General features: G+C 45.3%; 18 non-coding genes across 18 annotated transcripts; 9 read left to right on the plus strand and 9 right to left on the minus strand.

Annotated features, from left to right (window-relative positions):
- Nucleotides 1-943: 943 nt before the first annotated feature.
- TRNAL-CAA (transfer RNA leucine (anticodon CAA)) lies at nucleotides 944-1061 on the plus strand. The gene is made up of 2 exons: nucleotides 944-981; nucleotides 1017-1061. It is a non-coding gene; the product is annotated as a tRNA-Leu (tRNA).
- A 459-nt stretch (nucleotides 1062-1520) lies between these two features.
- On the minus strand, nucleotides 1521-1592 carry TRNAC-GCA (transfer RNA tryptophan (anticodon CCA)). The gene has a single exon. It is a non-coding gene; the product is annotated as a tRNA-Cys (tRNA).
- A 1048-nt stretch (nucleotides 1593-2640) lies between these two features.
- Nucleotides 2641-2758, plus strand: TRNAL-CAA (transfer RNA leucine (anticodon CAA)). The gene is made up of 2 exons: nucleotides 2641-2678; nucleotides 2714-2758. It is a non-coding gene; the product is annotated as a tRNA-Leu (tRNA).
- Nucleotides 2759-3221: 463 nt separating this feature from the next.
- TRNAW-CCA (transfer RNA tryptophan (anticodon CCA)) lies at nucleotides 3222-3293 on the minus strand. Its single transcript has one exon. It is a non-coding gene; the product is annotated as a tRNA-Trp (tRNA).
- Nucleotides 3294-7591: 4298 nt separating this feature from the next.
- Nucleotides 7592-7709, plus strand: TRNAL-CAA (transfer RNA leucine (anticodon CAA)). Its single transcript has 2 exons — nucleotides 7592-7629; nucleotides 7665-7709. It is a non-coding gene; the product is annotated as a tRNA-Leu (tRNA).
- Nucleotides 7710-8167: 458 nt separating this feature from the next.
- Nucleotides 8168-8239, minus strand: TRNAW-CCA (transfer RNA tryptophan (anticodon CCA)). The gene has a single exon. It is a non-coding gene; the product is annotated as a tRNA-Trp (tRNA).
- Nucleotides 8240-9286: 1047 nt separating this feature from the next.
- On the plus strand, nucleotides 9287-9404 carry TRNAL-CAA (transfer RNA leucine (anticodon CAA)). The gene is made up of 2 exons: nucleotides 9287-9324; nucleotides 9360-9404. It is a non-coding gene; the product is annotated as a tRNA-Leu (tRNA).
- Nucleotides 9405-9863: 459 nt separating this feature from the next.
- On the minus strand, nucleotides 9864-9935 carry TRNAW-CCA (transfer RNA tryptophan (anticodon CCA)). Its single transcript has one exon. It is a non-coding gene; the product is annotated as a tRNA-Trp (tRNA).
- A 1049-nt stretch (nucleotides 9936-10984) lies between these two features.
- Nucleotides 10985-11102, plus strand: TRNAL-CAA (transfer RNA leucine (anticodon CAA)). The gene is made up of 2 exons: nucleotides 10985-11022; nucleotides 11058-11102. It is a non-coding gene; the product is annotated as a tRNA-Leu (tRNA).
- A 956-nt stretch (nucleotides 11103-12058) lies between these two features.
- TRNAW-CCA (transfer RNA tryptophan (anticodon CCA)) lies at nucleotides 12059-12130 on the minus strand. Its single transcript has one exon. It is a non-coding gene; the product is annotated as a tRNA-Trp (tRNA).
- A 1013-nt stretch (nucleotides 12131-13143) lies between these two features.
- Nucleotides 13144-13261, plus strand: TRNAL-CAA (transfer RNA leucine (anticodon CAA)). The gene is made up of 2 exons: nucleotides 13144-13181; nucleotides 13217-13261. It is a non-coding gene; the product is annotated as a tRNA-Leu (tRNA).
- A 459-nt stretch (nucleotides 13262-13720) lies between these two features.
- Nucleotides 13721-13792, minus strand: TRNAW-CCA (transfer RNA tryptophan (anticodon CCA)). Its single transcript has one exon. It is a non-coding gene; the product is annotated as a tRNA-Trp (tRNA).
- A 1048-nt stretch (nucleotides 13793-14840) lies between these two features.
- TRNAL-CAA (transfer RNA leucine (anticodon CAA)) lies at nucleotides 14841-14958 on the plus strand. The gene is made up of 2 exons: nucleotides 14841-14878; nucleotides 14914-14958. It is a non-coding gene; the product is annotated as a tRNA-Leu (tRNA).
- Nucleotides 14959-15416: 458 nt separating this feature from the next.
- Nucleotides 15417-15488, minus strand: TRNAW-CCA (transfer RNA tryptophan (anticodon CCA)). Its single transcript has one exon. It is a non-coding gene; the product is annotated as a tRNA-Trp (tRNA).
- Nucleotides 15489-16501: 1013 nt separating this feature from the next.
- TRNAL-CAA (transfer RNA leucine (anticodon CAA)) lies at nucleotides 16502-16619 on the plus strand. Its single transcript has 2 exons — nucleotides 16502-16539; nucleotides 16575-16619. It is a non-coding gene; the product is annotated as a tRNA-Leu (tRNA).
- Nucleotides 16620-17072: 453 nt separating this feature from the next.
- On the minus strand, nucleotides 17073-17144 carry TRNAW-CCA (transfer RNA tryptophan (anticodon CCA)). The gene has a single exon. It is a non-coding gene; the product is annotated as a tRNA-Trp (tRNA).
- A 1050-nt stretch (nucleotides 17145-18194) lies between these two features.
- TRNAL-CAA (transfer RNA leucine (anticodon CAA)) lies at nucleotides 18195-18312 on the plus strand. The gene is made up of 2 exons: nucleotides 18195-18232; nucleotides 18268-18312. It is a non-coding gene; the product is annotated as a tRNA-Leu (tRNA).
- Nucleotides 18313-18772: 460 nt separating this feature from the next.
- TRNAW-CCA (transfer RNA tryptophan (anticodon CCA)) lies at nucleotides 18773-18844 on the minus strand. Its single transcript has one exon. It is a non-coding gene; the product is annotated as a tRNA-Trp (tRNA).
- Between the last annotated feature and the right edge of the window lie 468 nt (nucleotides 18845-19312).

The following is a 19312-nucleotide window of genomic DNA, read 5'->3' on the forward strand; positions in this document are numbered from 1 at the left end:
ATAATTACAAGGAAACAACCGTTGCAGTGCCGCTCTGCGACCCATCAAGTACGGTTCATTCTGTTCGCGACTGTAGCTTCCATGACACTTGACTTATCATCAATTCAAACGTGTTTTCTGGGCACTATACCAGAAACTTACATCCCCAAGGACCCAATACGCCGCTGCAATGTCCCCAGATTGTAAGCTGATCAGTATTGTTAACACTCGCTATTCATTGACAACTTCAGAAGCTGCTTGAACTATATCCCCGTCTTCCTGGAAGTGATACTTATCTGGTGTGTTGCCCACGAGATACACAACGCCTGGAAATACATCACTCTAAACTTGTCCTCGAGATACTTCCGACAAGCGCCGCTAGAGTTCTCTTTACTATTCTGTCTATGCACTTTTTTCTTTTTTTTCTAATCTTCTTACACTCCAGGGTTGGTTTTTCCCTCGAAATCATCAAGCGCTCTCACCTCTACCACCTCAAGGGCAGTGTTCTGGAGCTTCAGACATTTTGTCGGAGGATTCAACTGGGGAGGATGGTCAGTACCTCGCGCACACGTCCTCACCTGCTGTGTTGATGTGGGATTGGAAGATTAGAAGGGATAGAGGGAAGGAAACGGTCGTGGCCTTAAGTTAGGTACCATGCCGGCATTTGCCTCGAGGAGAAGGGGGACAATCCTGGAAAACCACTTCCAGATGGCTGAGGTGGGAATCGAACACACCTCTACTTAGTTGACCACCCGGGGCTGAGTGGACCCCGTTCCAGCCCTCGTAACATTTTTCAAATTTCGTAGCAGAGCCGGGAATCCAACCCGGGCCTCTGGGGATGGCTGCTAGTCACACTATCCACTGCACCGCAGAGCAGGACCACTACAGTCACAAAAGCGAGTAAAGGAGACTCTGGATACTGCAGGTAAATTTATGGCCTCCCCCATTGAGCTGACGGATGTGTGTCAGGATGGCCGTGCGGTCTAAGGCGCCAGACTCAAGGGAATACCTTGCCTGTACGACGCAGGTCAGAAGAATTCTGGTCCTCTCTGAGGGCGTGGGTTCGAATCCCACTCCTGACAAAATTTTTCCTTCATTGGTACTGGTCGATAGCTAAACTCTACATTTCCATATTAATCTGGGACTGGAAATACAACCTCTATTATATTGTCATCCGGTGTGTGATGTTAATAGGATTTGTTAGACACTGTTTACGTGTAAATATTAAGGGGGGAATGTGTAGGGGAATAGACACTGTTCCCGCGAAAGTTTTGAGCAACAATACTAGACTAGCCGCACTAGTTCATTGAATTTCCTCCAAATGTGCGTAAATTACATTTGGAACGATGTCGCAGATCAGTTGCACTATGCATCTATATCTTTACAGAAAATACGCCACCATCTTCTCGGAAGAATAACTCATTTAGGATTGTAGAACAGGACTATTATTATATCATGGAATTCTCTCCCCTCCTTTAGCGTATATCTACTTTCAGAGATCTACGGATATGATACACCAATAACCACTTACAAAAGTTCCTTGACCCCGACGTGATTCGAACACGCAACCTTCTGATCTGCAGTCAGACGCGCTACCGTTGCGCCACGGAGTCACGGACGTTTCTCAACCGTCTACGAGGTATTAGAGCTGGCACTCATAAAAACAAGCGTTTTATTATTAACAGTTCGGAAACGCAACTGTTGTACCACGAAACGAAATAATTACAAGGAAACAACCGTTGCAGTGCCGCTCTGCCACCAATCAAGTGACGCTTCATTCTGTTCGCGACAGTAGCTTCCATGACACTGGACTTATCATCCATTCAAACGTGTTTTCCGGGCACAATACCAGAAATTTACATCCCCAATGACCGAATACGCCGCTGTAATGTCCCCAGATTTTAAGCTGATCAGTATTGTTAACACTCGCTATTATTAAGAACTTCAGAAGCTGCTAGAACTATATCCGCGTCTTCCTGGAAGTGATACTTATCTGGAGCGTTGCCCACGAGATACACAACGCCTGGAAATACAACACTCTAAACTTGTCCTCGAGATACTTCCGACAAGCGCCACTAGAGTTCTCTTTACTATTCTGTCTATGCACTTTTTTCTTTCTCATTTAATCTGCTTACACTCCAGGGTTGGTTTTTCCCTCGAACTCATCAAGCGCTCTCACCTCTACCGCCTCAAGGGCAGTGTTCTGGAGCTTCAGACATTGGGTAGTAGGATTCAACTGGGTAGGAGGGTCAGTACCTCGCGCAGGCGTCCTCAGCTGCTGTGTTGGTGGGGGATTGGAAGATTAGGAGGGATAGAGGGAAGGAAACGATCGTGGCCTTAAGTTAGGTACCATGCCGGCATTTGCCTGGAGGAGAAGTGGGAAAATCCTGGAAAACCACTTCCGGGATGGCTGAGGTCGGAATCGAACCCACCTCTAAGTAGTTGACCTCCCGGGGCTGAGTGGACCCCGTTCCAGCCTTCGTAACACTTTTCAAATTTAGTAGCAGAGCCAGGAATCCAACCCGGTCCTCGGGTTGGCTGGTAATCACACTATCCACTGCACCGCAGAGGAGGACCACTACAGTCACATAAGCGAGTAAAGGAGTCTCTGGATACTGAAGGTAAATTTATGGCCTCCCCCATTGAGCAGGACGGCTGTGTGTCAGGATGGCCGAGCGGTCTAAGGCGCCAGACTCAAGGGAATACCTCGCCTTTACGACGCAGGTCAGAAGAATTCTGGTCCTCTCTGAGGGCGTGGGTTCGAATCCCACTCCTGAGAATATTTTTCCTTTTCTTGTACTGGTCGATAGCTAAACACTACATTTCCATATTAATCTGAGACTGGAAATACAACCTCTATTTTATTATCATCCGGTGTGTGATTTTAATAGAATTTGTTAGACACTGTTTTCGTGAAAATAGTAAGGGGGGGGGGAATGTGTAGGCGAATAGACACTGTTCCCGCGAAGGTTTTGAGCAACAATACTAGACTAGACGCACTAGTTCATTCAATTTCCCCCATATGTGCGTAAATTACATTTGGAATGATGTCGCAGATCAGTTACACTATGCATCTACATCTTTACAGAAAATACGCCACCATCTTCTCGGAAGAATAACTCATTTAGGATTGTAGAACAGGACTATTATTATATCATAGAATTCTCTGCCCTCCTTTATCGTATATCTACTTTCAGAGATCTATGAATATGATACACCAATAAACACTTACAAAAGTTCCTTGATCCCGACGTGATTCGAACACGCAACCTTCTGATCTGGAGTCAGACGCGCTACCGTTGCGCCACGGAGTCACGGATGTTTTTACACCGTATACCCGGTATTAGACCTGGCACTCATAAAAACAAGCGTTTTATTATTAACAGTTCGGAGACACAACTGTTGTACCACGAAACGAAATAATTACAAGGAAACAACCGTTGCAGTGCCGCTCTACCACCCATCAAGTGACGTTTCATTCTCTTCGCGACAGTAGCTTCCATGACACTGGACTTATCATCCATTCAAACGTGTTTTCTGGGCACATAACCAGAAATTTACATCCCCAATGACCCAATACGCCGCTGTAATATCCCCAGATTTTAAGCTGATCAGTATTGTTAACACTCGCTATTATTAACAACTTCAGAAGCTGCTAGAACTATATCCGCGTCTTCCTGGAAGTGATACTTATCTGGAGCGTTGCCCACGAGATACACAACGCCTGGAAATACAACACTCTAAACTTGTCCTCGAAATACTTCCGACAAGCGCCACTAGAGTTCTCTTTACTATTCTGTCTATGCACTTTTTTCTTTCTCATTTAATCTGCTTAAACTCCAGGGTTGGTTTTTCCCTCGAACTCATCAAGCGCTCTCACCTCTACCGCCTCAAGGGCAGTGTTCTGGAGCTTCAGACATTGGGTAGTAGGATTCAACTGGGTAGGAGGGTCAGTACCTCGCGCAGGCGTCCTCAGCTGCTGTGTTGGTGGGGGATTCGAAGATTAGGAGGGATAGAGGGAAGGAAACGATCGTGGCCTTAAGTTAGGTACTGCACCCGTCCCTACGCCTAATGGCTCCGGCATGATATCTACAGGGCGTTAACGGGTTGGAATAAAACAAATAGGCGCTTAACAAGACTAAGCTTAAAGGCATACAGTGTGGGAGACGGATCATACCTAATTACAATGAGAACACTTTCGGGTTAAAGTTTAGGTTAATACAAGTGGTTTATTAGGCCTTAATGATGATGATGGTAATGACGCATTTATATACAAATGAATTACGTGGATTATTATCAATTGTTGTTGTTTGTTATCGACTTTTAGTCGTATGTGATGGATCCGAGTATTATCTATCGCAGAGCGATCCATTATGACGAGATTCGAACGGGAAAACACTTATCATAGACACTGAGGCTATGTGACATCATTGATCAATAGGATTAACATGCATGCAACGAATCTGAGCAATCCCTATACTAAACACACAACTATTCCCCAACGAAATACCACGAAGGAACTCAAAAAAATGTGGAACAAACGCCCGGGTTTGAACCGACCCTCACTTGTATACAATTCACCACCCCGATGGTCAACACCATCGGCAACTCAATATAATCACAACAAGATACATAAACCCTTAAAGAACACAAATTATATACAGTAAACACGTGAGACATCCAGCCTTCGGTTGAGCATTGGGGTACCAATGCCGCTGTCGGGAACTGAACTGACACCCGTTGGGATGGAAGTGGGACTCTGAAAACCCTAAGCTACGTTATACTCCTGTGTGTAATGACAGTAAACTAACAAGTACTGGTAACAATCGCCGTGTCATTTATTAGCAACTACATCATTCTGGCGTGTTGAATATTTCATTATTAGGCGATTCTTTCGCCCTCATTCTCTTCAACTCAAGGCTCCCCCTACACGAGCGGACGAGCGTACAAAAAAAAACCAACACTTCTCCTCACAAGGTCAACTGCCCCAGCCCTGCTCGGCGGGTGGTCAGTGGCCTCGGCCTTCACAGGCATAACGCCCTTTCTTAACAAAACACCCCATCTCGGGGATCGTTCACTAATAAATTGAGCTTCATTGTTCATTAAACAAAATTTCATCGGCTCTCAATACTTCACTTCAATTCAACACACACATTCGTTTACAATATCATGATCCCGCGACGCGACACCGGTTTCTCTGATACCAATACTTGCATGATTACCATAACTACAATTTATTATTATTATTATTATTATTATTATTATTATTATTATTATTATTGTTATTGGGTTCATCATTACACTATCTCCCTACACGACTTACCTGGAAATTAGACCATACTGCATGATCATAATTAACTTCCTCGTAATAACGGTGTAATTAATCCATATCTAAATTGTGATTTCTCATAAAATCGTCACACGGTAATACAATTATGAATTAAATATTCCTCAATTTGCACTTAAATTGTGATAAGCCTGCCAATTAAAATTGTACACTTCCTATCTAAATATATGTCAGTGGAGGCCTGGGTGTCAGTTCCGAAGTCATATCTCGTAGTTCTGGGTGCTCACGGAATAAAATTACACTATTTACCAGCCATGCATTATCAACGCTGGACTACAGCCTAACTTGAATTACTCTGAATTACTAAAAATTAGTCTCCTGACGCATCAATAATTACAAGTTTTCCCAAATAAAATGATTAAGTCAATCTACTACTGCATGCCAACTTATCGTATTACCCCTTTATTTACAATTGATTGCTCAGATGTGTTACTAATTAAATAAAGTAAATAGAAGCTACGTGTATCATGGTAGCACATCTACATTACTGAAGTTACAATCTTTAACATTATAGCGTCAGGTAATGATAACTGTTCCCCGCCCAATCTGATTACGTCATATTAATTATGATTTATACTCATCTCCATCTCGATGACCCGTTGTCAGCTCAGGGAGTCCATTGCTGGTTTAGTGCTAACCCATAGGCACCAAAGCAGTTACTGGAGGCACCATTCTTCTTTCCAACCGGGAGTCCATTGTTCTAGGTTGACGAAACCGCTGGCAGTATTCCTGAGGCACACAACACGTCACTATTTATTCCAAGATTTGTGTAGTTACATTCAGTGTGAACGTCCAGCCCCGATATCGGACCTCACTCCGCAATCCGCGATTCAGTATCGGATTCCGCGTACCTTTGTTACTACTCGACACAGTAGCGCCGTAGTAATAATAATAATAATAATAATATTACAAATTATATTTAATGTTCGCGACACGTCCCTGATCTTTAAAGTTTAGACAATAGCATCACGTCTATCCAATCTCTGCAATATTTACGCACAGTACGCGATTTCACTTGTAAATTAAATTAAAATTCACTCAAACAAAAGATCGCTGGAAGCTCGACGGCACGTATCTTCGCCGCCCGTAAGCCACAAATCCCGACTGACTCTTCTCCCTTCCTGCAGTAGTTTTTACTAGGAAGCGATACCCCTTCCACTAATTTGTGTAGCGCCTATTCCCGGCGTACTCGAGGTAAAATAGTACGGGTGGTCGGTGACCAGTATCTAGTTGGTGCGATTGAGACATAACCACTCAATTATCCTTCGGTGAATCTCTTTAAATTAATTAAAATATGTTCTGCTTCCCCTACCACACGGGGTGAAGTCCCTCCGTCGAGGACGTGTCATGAGACTAACCAGATGGCCCCAGTACTTTTCCACGCAGAAACAACACAGTATTCTTTCTTCTGCTGAAAGTTATCACGGAAGAGGACATTAAACACTCTAAATAAATGTCCCAGTAACATTTATCCCTTTTAAATCGGGAGATGATCCCCTAATTCGAGTTTTATTAATTTTCTACCTCGTAGGTAATTAAGTTGGCCAGTCCGATTCCAAGATGGCTCCTATATTCCGTTTCGAAAAAGTTAGTTTCCCCTCATTCTGTGAGCCTTGAGGAGGGATGTCTTCTCTCGAGTGATGTCACAGGGAATCCCCATTCGTAACCCCTCCCGGGTCTAAGTTGGCTTGGCTTCATCTGCGGGGCCCCCGCTACACAAAGGATAATACTGCGCAATAAGTCGCAGACAAAGAAATCTCGTCGAATAATATTAAAATACACAATTTATCTATCTCAATGGTATGAATATTAATTAGTTCCGGTATGACCTCTATTAATGATATGAATATTAATCATTTACAGCGTTCTTTCCCTTTAATAGCATTGCGTGCGTAATTACGGATATCGATATCAACCTAAGGTCCTTGCATCATGCCCCTGTCGGGTTCAGTACCATGCCGGCATTTGCCTGGAGGAGAAGTGGGAAAATCCTGGAAAACCACTTCCGGGATGGCTGAGGTCGGAATCGAACCCACCTCTAAGTAGTTGACCTCCCGGGGCTGAGTGGACCCCGTTCCAGCCTTCGTAACACATTTCAAATTTAGTAGCAGAGCCAGGAATCCAACCCGGTCCTCGGGGGTGGCTGGTAATCACACTATCCACTACACCGCAGAGGAGGACCACTACAGTCACATAAGCGAGTAAAGGAGACTCTGGATACTGAAGGTAAATTTATGGCCTCCCCCATTGAGCTGACGGCTGTGTGTCAGGATGGCCGAGCGGTCTAAGGCGCCAGACTCAAGGGAATACCTCGCCTTTACGACGCAGGTCAGAAGAATTCTGGTCCTCTCTGAGGGCGTGGGTTCGAATCCCACTCCTGACAATATTTTTCCTTTTCTGGTACTGGTCGGTAGCTAAACACTACATTTCCATGTTAATCTGGGACTGGAAATACAACCTCTATTTTATTATCATCCGGTGTGTGATTTTAATAGAATTTGTTAGACACTGTTTTCGTGAAAATAGTAAGGGGGGAATGTGTAGGCGAATAGACACTGTTCCCGCGAAGGTTTTGAGCAACAATACTAGACTAGACGCACTAGTTCATTCAATTTCCCCCATATGTGCGTAAATTACATTTGGAACGATGTCGCAGATCAGTTACACTATGCATCTACATCTTTACAGAAATACGCCACCATCTTCTCGGAAGAATAACTCATTTAGGATTGTAGAACAGGACTATTATTATATCATAGAATTCTCTCCCCTCCTTTATCGTATATCTACTTTCAGAGATCTATGAATATGATACACCATTAAACACTTACAAAAGTTCCTTGACCCCGACGTGATTCGAACACGCAACCTTCTGATCTGGAGTCAGACGCGCTACCGTTGCGCCACGGAGTCACGGATGTTTTTACACCGTATACCCGGTATTAGACCTGGCACTCATAAAAACAAGCGTTTTATTATTAACAGTTCGGAGACACAACTGTTGTACCACGAAACGAAATAATTACAAGGAAACAACCGTTGCAGTGCCGCTCTGCCACCCATCAAGTGACGTTTCATTCTCTTCGCGACAGTAGCTTCCATGACACTGGACTTATCATCCATTCAAACGTGTTTTCTGGGCACAATACCAGAAATTTACATCCCCAATGACCCAATACGCCGCTGTAATGTCCCCAGATTTTAAGCTGATCAGTATTGTTAACACTCGCTATTATTAACAACATCAGAAGCTGCTAGAACTATATCCGCGTCTTCCTGGAAGTGATACTTATGTGGAGCGTTGCCTACGAGATACACAAGGCCTGGAAATACAACACTCTAAACTTGTCCTCGAGATACTTCCGACAAGCGCCACTAGAGTTCTCTTTACTATTCTGTCTATGCACTTTTTTCTTTCTCATTTAATCTGCTTACACTCCAGGGTTGGTTTTTCCCTCGAACTCATCAAGCGCTCTCACCTCTACCGCCTCAAGGGCAGTGTTCTGGAGCTTCAGACATTGGGTAGTAGGATTCAACTGGGTAGGAGGGTCAGTACATCGCGCAGGCGTCCTCAGCTGCTGTGTTGGTGGGGGATTGGAAGATTAGGAGGGATAGAGGGAAGGAAACGATCGTGGCCTTAAGTTAGGTACCATGCCGGCATTTGCCTGGAGGAGAAGTGGGAAAGTCCTGGAAAACCACTTCCGGGATGGCTGAGGTCGGAATCGAACCCACCTCTAAGTAGTTGACCTCTCGGGGCTGAGTGGACCCGTTCCAGCCTTCGTAACACTTTTCAAATTTAGTAGCGGAGCCAGGAATCCAACCCGGTCCTCGGGGGTGGCTGGTAATCACACTATCCACTGCACCGCAGAGGAGGACCACTACAGTCACATAAGCGAGTAAAGGAGACTCTGGATACTGCAGGTAAATTTATGGCCTCCCCCATTGAGCAGACGGCTCTGTGTCAGGATTGCCGAGCGGTCTAAGGCGCCAGACTCAAGGGAATACCTCGCCTTTACGACGCAGGTCAGAAGAATTCTGGTCCTCTCTGAGGGCGTGGGTTCGAATCCCACTCCTGACAAAATCTTTCCTTCATTGGTACTGGTCGATAGCTAAACTCTACATTTCCATATTAATCTGGGACTGGAAATACAACCTCTATTATATTGTCATCCGGTGTGTGATGTTAATAGGATTTGTTAGACACTGTTTACGTGTAAATAGTAAGGGGGGAATGTGTAGGGGAATAGACACTGTTCCCGCGAAAGTTTTGAGCAACAATACTAGACTAGACGCACTAGTTCATTTAATTTCCTCCAAATGTGCGTAAATTACATTTGGAACGATGTCGCAGATCAGTGGCACTATGCATCTATATCTTTACAGAAAATACGCCACCATCTTCTCGGAAGAATAACTCATTTAGGATTGTAGAACAGGACTATTATTATATCATAGAATTCTCTCCCCTCCTTTAGCGTATATCTACTTTCAGAGATCTACGGATATGATACACCAATAAACACTTACAAAAGTTCCTTGACCCCGACGTGATTCGAACACGCAACCTTCTGATCTGGAGTCAGACGCGCTACCGTTGCCCCACGGAGTCACGGACGTTTCTCAACCGTCTACGAGGTATTAGAGCTGGCACTCATAAAAACAAGCGTTTTATTATTAACAGTTCGGAAACGCAACTGTTGTACCACGAAACGAAATAATTACAAGGAAACAACCGTTGCAGTGCCGCTCTGCCACCAATCAAGTGACGCTTCATTCTGTTCGCGACAGTAGCTTCCATGACACTGGACTTATCATCCATTCAAACGTGTTTTCTGGGCACAATACCAGAAATTTACATCCCCAATGACCCAATACGCCGCTGTAATGTCCCCAGATTTTAAGCTGATCAGTATTGTTAACACTCGCTATTATTAAGAACTTCAGAAGCTGCTAGAACTATATCCGCGTCTTCCTGGAAGTGATACTTATCTGGAGCGTTGCCCACGAGATACACAACGCCTGGAAATACAACACTCTAAACTTGTCCTCGAGATACTTCCGACAAGCGCCACTAGAGTTCTCTTTACTATTCTGTCTATGCACTTTTTTCCTTTCTCATTTAATCTGCTTACAAACCAGGGTTGGTTTTTCCCTCGAACTCATCAAGCGCTCTCACCTCTACCGCCTCAAGGGCAGTGTTCTGGAGCTTCAGACATTGGGTAGTAGGATTCAACTGGGTAGGACGGTCAGTACCTCGCGCAGGCGTCCTCAGCTGCTGTGTTGGTGGGGGATTGGAAGATTAGGAGGGATAGAGGGAAGGAAACGGTCGTGGCCTTAAGTTAGGTACCATGCCGGCATTTGCCTGGAGGAGAAGTGGGAAAATCCTGGAAAACCACTTCCGGGATGGCTGAGGTCGGAATCGAACCCACCTCTAAGTAGTTGACCTCCCGGGGCTGAGTGGACCCCGTTCCAGCCTTCGTAACACTCTTCATATTTAGTAGCAGAGCCAGGAATCCAACCCGGTCCTCGGGGGTTGCTGCTAATCACACTATCCATTGCACCGCAGAGGAGGACCACTACAGTCACAAAAGCGAGTAAAGGAGACTCTGGATACTGAAGGTAAATTTATGGCCTCCTCCATTGAGCAGACGGCTGTGTGTCAGGATGGCCGAGCGGTCTAAGGCGCCAGACTCAAGGGAATACCTCGCCTTTACGACGCAGGTCAGAAGAATTCTGGTCCTCTCTGAGGGCGTGGGTTCGAATCCCACTCCTGACAATATTTTTCCTTTTCTGGTACTGGTCGATAGCTAAACAGTACATTTCCATATTAATCTGGGACTGGAAATACAACCCCTATTTTATTATCATCCGGTGTGTGATTTTAATAGTATTTGTTAGACACTGTTTTCGTGATAATAGTAAGGGGGGAATGTTTAGGCGAATAGACACTGTTCCCGCGAAGGTTTTGAGCAACAATACTAGACTAGACGCACTAGTTCATTCAATTTCCCCCATATGTGCGTAAATTACACTTGGAATGATGTCGCAGACTCTGTGGTGTAGTGGTTAGCGTGATTAGCTGCCACCCCCGGAGGCCCGGGTTCGATTCCTGGCTCTGCCACGAAATTTGAAAAGTGGTACGAGGGCTGGAACGGGGTCCACTCAGCCTCGGGAGGTCAACTGAGTAGAGGTGGGTTCGATTCCCACCTCAGCCATCCTGGAAGTGGTTTTCCGTGGTTTCCCACTTCTCCTCCAGGCGAATGCCGGGATGGTACCTAACATAAGGCCACGGCCGCTTCCTTCAATCTTCCTTGCCTATCCCTTCCAATCTTCCCATCCCTCCACAAGGCCCCTGTTCAGCACAGCAGGTGAGGCCGCCTGGGCGAGGTACTGGTCATACTCCCCAGTTGTATCCCCCGACCAAGAGTCCGAAGCTCCAGGACACTGCCCTTGAGGCGGTTGAGGCGGGATCCCTCGCTAAGTCCGAGGGAAAAACCGAACCTGGAGGGTAAACAGATGATGATGATGATGATGATGATGTCGCAGATCAGTTACACTATGCATCTACATCTTTACAGAAAATACGCCACCATCTTCTCGGAAGAATAACTCATTTAGGATTGTAGAACAGGACTATTATTATATCATAGAATTCACTACCCTCCTTTATCGTATATCTACTTTCAGAGATCTATGAATATGATACACCAATAAACACTTACAAAAGTTCCTTTATCCCGACGTGATTCGAACACGCAACCTTCTGATCTGGAGTCAGACGCGCTACCGTTGCGCCACGGAGTCACGTATGTTTTTCATCCGTATACCCGGTATTACACCTGGCACTCATAAAAACAAGCGTTTTATTATTAACAGTTCGGAGACACAACTGTTGTACCACGAAACGAAATAATTACAAGGAAACAACCGTTGCAGTGCCGCTCTGCCACCCATCAAGTGACGTTTCATTCTCTTCGCGACAGTAGCTTCCATGACACTGGACTTATCATCCATTCAAACGTGTTTTCTGGGCACAATACCAGAAATTTACATCCCCAATGACCCAATACACTGTTAACACTCGCTATTATTAAGAACTTCAGAAGCTGCTAGAACTATATCCGCGTCTTCCTGGAAGTGATACTTATCTGGAGCGTTGCCCACGAGATACACAACGCCTGGAAATACAACACTCTAAACTTGTCCTCGAGATACTTCCGACAAGCGCCACTAGAGTTCTCTTTACTATTCTGTCTATGCACTATTTTTCTTTCTCATTTAATCTGCTTACACTCCAGGGTTGGTTTTTCCCTCGAACTCATCAAGCGCTCTCACCTCTACCGCCTCAAGGGCAGTGTTCTGGAGCTTCAGACATTGGGTAGTAGGATTCAACTGGGTAGGACGGCCAGTACCTCGCGCAGGCGTCCTCAGCTGCTGTGTTGGTGGGTGATTGGAAGATTAGGAGGGATAGAGGGAAGGAAACGGTCGTGGCCTTAAGTTAGGTACCATGCCGGCATTTGCCTGGAGGAGAAGTGGGAAAATCCTGGAAAACCACTTCCGGGATGGCTGAGGTCGTAATCGAACCCACCTCTAAGTAGTTGACCTCCCGGGGCTGAGTGGACCCCGTTCCAGCCTTCGTAACACTTTTCAAATTTAGTAGCAGAGCCAGGAATCCAACCCGGTCCTCGGGGGTTGCTGCTAATCACACTATCCACTGCACCGCAGAGGAGGACCACTACAGTCACAAAAGCGAGTAAAGGAGACTCTGGATACTGAAGGTAAATTTGTGGCCTCCCCCATTGAGCAGACGGCTCCGTGTCAGGATGGCCGAGCGGTCTAAGGCGCCAGACTCAAGGGAATACCTTGCCTGTACGACGCAGGTCAGAAGAATTCTGGCCCTCTCTGAGGGCGTGGGTTCGAATCCCACGCCTGGCAAAAATTCTCCTTCATTGGTACTGGTCGATAGCTAAACTCTACATTTCCATATTAATCTGGGACTGGAAATACAACCTCTATTTTATTATCATCCGTTGTGTGATTTTAATAGAATTTGCTAGACACTGTTTTCGTGATAATAGTAAGGGGGGAATGTTTAGGCGAATAGACACTGTTCCCGCGAAGGTTTTGAGCAACAATACTAGACTAGACGCACTAGTTCATTTAATTTCCCCCATATGTGCGTAAATTACACTTGGAACGATGTCGCAGATCAGTTACACTATGCATCTACATCTTTACAGAAAATACGCCACCATCTTCTCGGAAGAATAACTCATTTAGGATTGTAGAACAGGACTATTATTATATCATAGAATTCTCTCCCCTCCTTTATCGTATATCTACTTTCAGAGATCTATGAATATGATACACCAATAAACACTTACAAAAGTTCCTTGATCCCGACGTGATTCGAACAAGCAACCTTCTGATCTGGAGTCAGACGCGCTACCGTTGCGCCACGGAGTCACGGATGTTTTTCAACCGTATACCCGGTATTAGACCTGGCACTCATAAAAACAAGCGTTTTATTATTAACAGTTCGGAGACACAACTGTTGTACCACGAAACGAAATAAATACAAGGAAACCACCGTTGCAGTGCCGCTCTGCCACCCATCAAGTGACGTTTCATTCTGTTCGCGACAGTAGCTTCCATGACACTGGACTTATCATCAATTCAAACGTGTTTTCTGGGCACAATACCAGAAATTTACATCCCCAATGACCCAATACGCCGCTGTAATGTCCCCAGATTTTAAGCTGATCAGTTTTGTTAACACTCGCTATTATTAACAACTTCAGAAGCTGCTAGAACTATATCCGCGTCTTCCTGGAAGTGATACTTATCTGGAGCGTTGCCTACGAGATACACAAGGCCTGGAAATACAACACTCTAAACTTGTCCTCGAGATACTTCCGACAAGCGCCACTAGAGTTCTCTTTACTATTCTGTCTATGCACTTTTTTTTTTCTCATTTAATCTGCTTACACTCCAGGGTTGGTTTTTCCCTCGAACTCATCAAGCGCTCTCACCTCTACCGCCTCAAGGGCAGTGTTCTGGAGCTTCAGACATTGGGTAGTAGGATTCAACAGGGTAGGAGGGTCAGTACCTCGCGCAGGCATCCTCAGCTGCTGTGTTGGTGGGTGATTGGAAGATTAGGAGGGATAGAGGGAAGGAAACGGTCGTGGCCTTAAGTTAGGTACCATGCCGGCATTTGCCTGGAGGAGAAGTGGGAAAATCCTGGAAAACCACTTCCGGGATGGCTGAGGTCGGAATCGAACCCACCTCTAAGTAGTTGACCTCCCGGGGGTGATTGGACCTCGTTCCAGCCTTCGTAACACTTTTCAAATTTAGTAGCAGAGCCAGGAATCCAACCCGGTCCTCGGGGTTGGCTGGTAATCACACTATCCACTGCACCGCAGAGGAGGACCACTACAGTCACATAAGCGAGTAAAGGAGACTCTGGATACTGAAGGTAAAGTTATGGCCTCCCCCATTGAGCTGACGGCTGTGTGACAGGATGACCGAGCGGTCTAAGGCGCCAGACTCAAGAGAATACCTCGCCTTTACGACGCAGGTCAGAAGAATTCTGGTCCTCTCTGAGGGCGTGGGTTCGAATCCCACTCCTGACAATATTTTTCCTTTTCTGGTAATGGGCGATAGCTAAACACTACATTTCCATATTAATCTGGGACTGGAAATACAACCTCTATTTTATTATCATACGGTGTGTGATTTTAATAGAATTTGTTAGACACTGTTTTCGTGAAAATAGTAAGGGGGGAATGTGTAGGCGAATAGACACTGTTCCCGGGAAAGTTTTGAGCAACAATACTAGACTAGACGCACTAGCTCATTTAATTCCCCCATATGTGCGTAAATTACATTTGGAACGATGTCGCAGATCAGTTACACTATGCATCTACATCTTTACAGAAAATACGCCACCATCTTCTCGGAAGAATAACTCATTTAGGATTGTAGAACAGGACTATTATTATATCATAGAATTCTCTCCCCTCCTTTATCGTATATCTACTTTCAGAGATCTATGAATATGATACACCAATAAACACTTACAATAGTTCTTTGATCCCGACGTGATTCGAACACGCAACCTTCTGATCTGGAGTCAGACGCGCTTCCGTTGCGCCTCGGAGTCACGGACTTTTTTCAACCGTATACCCGGTATTAGACCTGGCACTCATAAAAACAAGCGTTTTATTTTTAACAGTTCGGAGACACAACTGTTGAACCACGAAACGAAATAAATACAAGGAAATAACCGTTGCAGTGCCGCTCTGCCACCCATCAAGTGACGTTTCATTCTGTTCGCGACAGTAGCTTCCATGACACTGGACTTATCATCCATTCAAACGTGTTTTCTGGGCACAATACCAGAAATTTACATCCCCAATGACCCAATACACTGTTAACACTCGCTATTATTAAGAACTTCAGAAGCTGCTAGAACTATATCCGCGTCTTCCTGGAAGTGATACTTATCTGGAGCGTTGCCCACGAGATACACAACGCCTGGAAATACAACACTCTAAACTTGTCCTCGAGATACTTCCGACAAGCGCCACTAGAGTTCTCTTTACTATTCTGTCTATGCACTATTTTTCTTTCTCATTTAATCTGCTTACACTCCAGGGTTGGTTTTTCCCTCGAACTCATCAAGCGCTCTCACCTCTACCGCCTCAAGGGCAGTGTTCTGGAGCTTCAGACATTGGGTAGTAGGATTCAACTGGGTAGGACGGCCAGTACCTCGCGCAGGCGTCCTCAGCTGCTGTGTTGGTGGGTGATTGGAAGATTAGGAGGGATAGAGGGAAGGAAACGGTCGTGGCCTTAAGTTAGGTACCATGCCGGCATTTGCCTGGAGGAGAAGTGGGAAAATCCTGGAAAACCACTTCCGGGATGGCTGAGGTCGTAATCGAACCCACCTCTAAGTAGTTGACCTCCCGGGGCTGAGTGGACCCCGTTCCAGCCTTCGTAACACTTTTCAAATTTAGTAGCAGAGCCAGGAATCCAACACGGTCCTCGGGGGTTGCTGCTAATCACACTATCCACTGCACCGCAGAGGAGGACCACTACAGTCACAAAAGCGAGTAAAGGAGACTCTGGATACTGAAGGTAAATTTGTGGCCTCCCCCATTGAGCAGACGGCTCCGTGTCAGGATGGCCGAGCGGTCTAAGGCGCCAGACTCAAGGGAATACCTTGCCTGTACGACGCAGATCAGAATAATTCTGGTCCTCTATGAGGGCATGGGTTCAAATCCCACTCCTGACAATATTTTTCTTGTACTGGTCGATAGCTAAACTCTACATTTCCATATTAATCTGGGACTGGAAATACAACCTCTATTATATTGTCATCCGGTGTGTGATGTTAATAGGATTTGTTAGACACTGTTTACGTGTAAATGGTAAGGGGGGAATGTGTAGGGGAATAGACACTGTTCCCGCGAAAGGTTTGAGCAACAATACTAGACTAGCCGCACTAGTTCATTGAATTTCCTCCAAATGTGCGTAAATTACATTTGGAACGATGTCGCAGATCAGTTGCACTATGCATCTATATCTTAACAGAAAATACGCCACCATCTTCTCGGAAGAATAACTCATTTAGGATTGTAGAACAGGACTATTATTATATCATAGAATTCTCTCCCCTCCTTTAGCGTATATCTACTTTCAGAGATCTACGGATATGATACACCAATAAACACTTACAAAAGTTCTTTGATCCCGACGTGATTCGAACACGCAACCTTCTGATCTGGAGTCAGACGCGCTACCGTTGCGCCTCGGAGTCACGGATGTGTTTCTACCGTATACCCGGTATTAGACCTGGCACTCATAAAAACAAGCGTTTTATTATTAACAGTTCGGAGACACAACTGTTGTACCACGAAACGAAATAAATACAAGGAAACCACCGTTGCAGTGCCGCTCTGCCACCCATCAAGTGACGTTTCATTCTGTTCGCGACAGTAGCTTCCATGACACTGGACTTATCATCAATTCAAACGTGTTTTCTGGGCACAATACCAGAAATTTACATCCCCAATGACCCAATACGCCGCTGTAATGTCCCCAGATTTTAAGCTGATCAGTATTGTTAACACTCGCTATTATTAACAACTTCAGAAGCTGCTAGAACTATATCCGCGTCTTCCTGGAAGTGATACTTATCTGGAGCGTTGCCTACGAGATACACAAGGCCTGGAAATACAACACTCTAAACTTGTCCTCGAGATACTTCCGACATGCGCCACTAGAGTTCTCTTTACTATTCTGTCTATGCACTTTTTTTCTTTCTCATTTAATCTGCTTACACTCCAGGGTTGGATTTTCCCTCGAACTTATCAAGCGCTCTCACCTCTACCGCCTCAAGGGCAGTGTTCTGGAGCTTCAGACATTGGGTAGTTGGATTCAACTGGGTAGGAGGGTCAGTACCTCACGCAGGCGTCCTCAGCTGCTGTGTTGGTGGGGGATTGCAAGATTAGGAGGGAAAGAGGGAAGGAAACGATCGCGGCCTTAAGTTAGGTACCATGCCGGCATTTGCCTGGAGGAGAAGTGGGAAAATCCTGGAAAACCACTTCCGGGATGGCTGAGGTCGGAATCGAACCCACCTCTAAGTAGTTGACCTCCCGGGGCTGAGTGGACCCCGTTCCAGCCTTCGTAACACTTTTCAAATTTAGTAGCAGAGCAAGGAATCCAACCCGGTTCTCGGGGGTGGCTGGTAATCACACTATCCACTGCACCGCAGAGGAGGACCACTACAGTCACATAAGCGAGTAAAGGAGACTCTGGATACTGAAGGTAAATTTATGGCCTCCCCCATTGAGCAGGACGGCTCTGTGTCAGGATTGCCGAGCGGTCTAAGGCGCCAGACTCAAGGGAATACCTCGCATTTACGACGCAGGTCAGAAGAATTCTGGTCCTCTCTGAGGGCGTGGGTTCGAATCCCACTCCTGACAAAAATTTTCCTTCATTGGTACTGGGCGATAGCTAAACACTACATTTCCATATTAATCTGTGACTGGAAATACAACCTCTATTTTATTATCATCCGGTGTGTGATTTTAATAGAATTTGTTAGACACTGTTTTCGTGAAAATAGTAAGGGGGGGAATGTGTAGGCGAATAGACACTGTTCCCGCGATGGTTTTGAGCAACAATACTAGACTAGACGCACTAGGTCATTCAATTTCCCCCATATGTGCGTAAATTACATTTGGAATGATGTCGCAGATCAGTTACACTATGCATCTACATCTTTACAGAAAATACGCCACCATCTTCTCGGAAGAATAACTCATTTAGGATTGTAGAACAGGACTATTATTATATCATAGAATTCTCTGCCCTCCTTTATCGTATATCTACTTTCAGAGATCTATGAATATGATACACCAATAAACACTTACAAAAGTTCCTTGATCCCGACGTGATTCGAACACGCAACCTTCTGATCTGGAGTCAGACGCGCTACCCTTGCGCCACGGAGTCACGTATGTTTTTCAACAGTATACCCGGTATTAGACCTGGCACTCATAAAAACAAGCGTTTTATTATTAACAGTTCGGAGACACAACTGTTGTACCACGAAACGAAATAATTACAAGGAAACAACCGTTGCAGTGCCGCTCTGCCACCCATCAAGTGACGTTTCATTCTCTTCGCGACAGTAGCTTCCATGACACTGGACTTAATATCAATTCAAACGTGTTTTCTGGGCACAATACCAGAAATTTACATCCCCAATGACCCAATACGCCGCTGTAATGTCCCCAGATTTTAAGCTGATCAGTATTGTTAACACTCGCTATTATTAAGAACTTCAGAAGCTGCTAGAACTATATCCGCGTCTTCCTGGAAGTGATACTTATCTGGAGCGTTGCCTACGAGATACACAAGGCCTGGAAATACAACACTCTAAACTTGTCCTCGAGATACTTCCGACAAGCGCCACTAGAG

The sequence above is a fragment of the Anabrus simplex genome, chromosome 3 (assembly GCF_040414725.1).
Source record: "Anabrus simplex isolate iqAnaSimp1 chromosome 3, ASM4041472v1, whole genome shotgun sequence".
NCBI classification, from domain to species: domain Eukaryota; kingdom Metazoa; phylum Arthropoda; class Insecta; order Orthoptera; family Tettigoniidae; genus Anabrus; species Anabrus simplex.